Raw genomic sequence first — 4484 nt, forward strand, 5'->3', positions numbered from 1 at the left:
GAGAGCACTATTGTCATCCTCATGCATTGTGTATAGCTAATGTTGGGTGCATCATGACTGGATATTTTCTACCATGAATTACAATGTCTAGTCGCTGCTTGAACTTTGGAGGTGCTCTGCATTTATGTTTTGCGGTCTCAGAAAGGGCTAGCGAGATACCACTGTTGTCATATTATATCATGATTTTTTTGACAAAGTGTTGTCAGTTGAGATATTTTTATTATTGCTCGCTAGTTGATTATGTCATTGATATGAGTTCATATAATTTTTAAGGGTTATTGTTGACATGGTTAGTTATAATCTTTGCTGAAAACTTGGGTGCTACTTAAGCTTATTTATGTAAACAAGAGCAAAAGAGTTCGCAAAAGTTTTTCTTTTCCACTTTCAGTTTATCAACTGAGTTGCTTGAGGACAAGCAAAGTTTTAAGCTTGGGGGAGTTGATACGTCTCCGTTGTATCTACTTTTCCTAACGCTTTGCCTCTTGTTTTGAACTCTAATTTGCATGATTTGAATGAAACTAACCCGGACTGACGTTGTTTTCAGTAGAACTACCATGGTGTTGTTTTTGTGTAGAAATAAAAGTTATCGGATTGGAACGAAACTTTTTGGAGAATTTTTATACAATCAAAGAAAAATACTTGAGCCAAGAATCACCGGAGGGGGGGCTGGGGGATCACAAATCACCAGGGCGCCCCCCCAGGCGCGCCCAGGTGGGTCGTGCCCACCTGGTGGCCCCACAGACCCCGAGTCCAACTCCATAAATACCTATTTTTCCAAATGAGGGAGGAAGAATTATCTCATTTCGCGATACGGAGCCGCCGCCACCTCCTGTTCTGTTGGAAATATGCCCTAGAGGCAATAATAAATGGTTATTATTATATTTCTTTGTTCATGATAATCGTCTATTGTTCATGCTATAATTGTATTGTCCGGAAATCGTAATACATGTGTGAATACATAGACCACAACATGTCCCTAGTAAGCCTCTAGTTGACTAGCTCGTTGATCAACTGATAGTCATGGTTTCCTGACTATGGACATTGGATGTCATTGATAACGGGATCACATCATTAGGAGAATGATGTGATGGACAAGACCCAATCCTAAGCATAGCATAAAAGATCGTGTAGTTTCGTTTGCTAGAGCTTTTCCAATGTCAAGTATCTTTTCCTTAGACCATGAGATCGTGCAACTCCCGGATACCGTAGGAGTGCTTTGGGTGTGCCAAACGTCACAACGTAACTGGGTGACTATAAAGGTGCACTACGGGTATCTCCGAAAGTGTCTGTTAGGTTGGCACGGATCGAGACTGGGATTTGTCACTCCGTGTGACGGAGAGGTATCTCTGGGCCCACTCGGTAATGCATCATCATAATGAGCTCAATGTGACTAAGGCATTAGTCACGGGATCATGCATTGCGGTACGAGTAAAGAGACCTGCCGGTAACGAGATTGAACAAGGTATTGGGATACCGACGATCGAATCTCGGGCAAGTAACATACCGATTGACAAAGGGAATTGCATACGGGATTGATTGAATCCTCGACACCGTGGTTCATCCGATGAGATCATCGTGGAACATGTGGGAGCCAACATGGGTATCCAGATCCCGCTGTTGGTTATTGACCAGAGAGGCGTCTCGGTCATGTCTGCATGTCTCCCGAACCCGTAGGGTCTACACACTTAAGGTTCGGTGACGCTAGGGTTGTAGAGATATATGTATGCGGAAACCCGAAAGTTGTTCGGAGTCCCGGATGAGATCCCGGACGTCACGAGAGGTTCCAGAATGGTCCGGAGGTGAAGAATTATATATAGGAAGTCCAGTTTCGGCCACCGGGAAAGTTTCGGGGGTTACCGGTATTGTACCGGGACCACCGGAAGGGTCCCGGGGGTCCACCGGGTGGGGCCACCTATCTCGGAGGGCCCCGTGGGCTGAAGTGGGAAGGGAACCAGCCCCTAGTGGGCTGGGCGCCCCCTCATGGGCCTTTCCCCATGCGCCTAGGGTTGGGAACCCTAGGGGGGTTTCCCACTTGCCTTGGGGGGCAAGGCACCCCCCTGGCCGCCGCCCCTTGCCCTAGATGGGCTTTGGCCGCCGCCCCCCCTCCCAGGGGGCCTATATAAAGGGGGGGAGGGAGGGCAGCAACCGACAGCCTTGGGTGCCTCCCTCCTCCCCTGCTACACCTCTCCGTCTCGCAGAAGCTCGACGAAGCCCTGCCGGAGACCCGCTACATCCACCACCACACCGTCGTGCTGCTGGATCTCCATCAACCTCTCCTTCCCCCTTGCTGGATCAAGAAGGAGGAGACGTCGCTGCACCGTACGTGTGTTGAACGCGGAGGTGCCGTCCGTTCGGCACTCGGTCATCGGTGATTTGGACCACGGCGAGTACGACTCCGTCATCCACGTTCATTGGAACGCTTCCGCTCGCGATCTACAAGGGTATGTAGATGCACTCCTTTCCCCTCGTTGCTAGTACACTCCATAGATGCATCTTGGTGAGCGTAGGAAAATTTTAAATTATGCTACGATTCCCTACATGTTCTTCATAGGGAGGCCAGATCTGGAGTCTGTTTTGGGCTCTGGAGAGGGGGATCTTCGATCTTCATCATCACCAACCCTCCTTCATCGCCAATTCCATTATGCTCCCCACCCAGAGTGAGTAATTCCTTCGTAGGCTCGCTGGTTAGTGAGGAGTTGGATGAGATTCATCATGTAATCGAGTTAGTTTTGTTTTGTTAGGGCTTGATCCCTAGTATCCACTATGTTCTGAGATTGATGTTGATATGGCTTTGCCATGCTTAATGCTTTTCACTTGGGGCCCGGGTGCCTTGATTTCAGATATGAACCATTTATGTTATCACCATTATATCTATGTTCTAGATCCGATCTTGCAAGTTATATTCACCTATTACGCGTTATGATCCGTAAATCTCAGAGTGACAGTAGTCGGGATACTTTCGGGTGATGACCGTAGTTTGAGGAGTTCATGTATTCATTATGTGTTAATGCTTTGTTCCGGTTCTCTATTAAAAGGAGGCCTTGATATCCCTTAGTTTCCATATGGACCTCGCTGCCTCGGGAGGGTGGGACAAAAGATGTCATGCAAGTTCTTTCCATAAGCATGTATGACTATTTACGGAATACATGCCTACATTATATTTATGAACTAGAGCTAGTTTTCTATGGCCCTAGGTTATGACTGTTATATGATGAATATCATCCAACGAGTCCACCGATCCAATGCCTACGAATTTCTCTTATATTGTTCTTGCTAAGTTACTACTGCTACTGTTACTTTTACACTTGCTACAAAATCATTCCTATCATTGTTACCGTTACTGTTAGTGTTACCACTGCTATCAAAACTATCATACTACTTTGCTATTGATCACCTTGCTGCAGATAATTAATCTCCAGGTGTGGTTGAATTGACAACTCAGCTGCTAATACTTGCAAATATTCTTTGGCTCCCCTTGTGTCGAATCAATAAATTTGGGTTGAGTACTCTACCCTCGAAAACTTTTGCGATCCCCTATACTTGTGGGTTATCAAGCCACCATCCGCAGCTTGATCGAGTTTGCCGATGCGAACAGGTCCCAATTGGCGGAGCCTTCGCGGCGGCCACCAACTGCGCCTGTGCCTCGAACTGAGGGCCTTGTGGCAGGCGGTACACCTACTGTGCAATCACCTCCTCGGCAACAATCTAAGCGGCAACACCTGCACTCGCAGCCGGCCCAGCAAGACGCACAACCCGATGACGCATCAATGGCTTCCTCAGACCCGCGGACGCAGCGAGATCAGAGGCAAGTGTTGCTGGACAGACGAGCGGAAGACGCCCGCACCACCATCCAGCGGCGCCGGGAGGCGCGCCGTCAGCCAGACGAGCGCAATGGCCCAGTTGTTGATGAGCTAGCGCCCATTGTTGGTAGTTACTTACCTTATGAGCTTGGGTGACCTGCCTTCACGCGTGAGCTGCGGCAAGTCCGCTGGCCGTCCGTCCGCGCGTTCAAGCCTGAGGTCCCAGAAAAGCATGACGGCAATCAAAACCCGACAAAGTTCTTGGGCATTTATACGATCACTGTGCAAGTTGCCGGGGGAAGAGACGAGAACATCCTAGCCAACTACTTCCCATTGGTCCTCAAGCCCAATGTGTGGTCTTGGCAAATGAACTTGCTGGAAAACTCCATTTCCTCGTGGTCAGATCTTTGCAATGAGTTTGTTGGTGCTTTTATCGAAGGACGGAAAGGTCCAGGATTGCCCAGTGACTTGCAGGTGATCCCACAGAAGGAAGGAGAGAACTTGCGCAAGTACATTCAGAGGTTCAGCCGCGTACATCGTGGCATATTGGATATCCACCCCGCAGCCGTGGTTGCCGCATTCCACACAAATGTGCACAACCGCAAGATGCGGGAGAAGATGCATATCTGCTTGCCGAAGACCGTTAACGAACTCTATACATTGGCGGACAAATGTGTGTGTGCT

The sequence above is a fragment of the Aegilops tauschii genome, chromosome 7 (assembly GCF_002575655.3).
Source record: "Aegilops tauschii subsp. strangulata cultivar AL8/78 chromosome 7, Aet v6.0, whole genome shotgun sequence".
NCBI lineage: Eukaryota > Viridiplantae > Streptophyta > Magnoliopsida > Poales > Poaceae > Aegilops > Aegilops tauschii.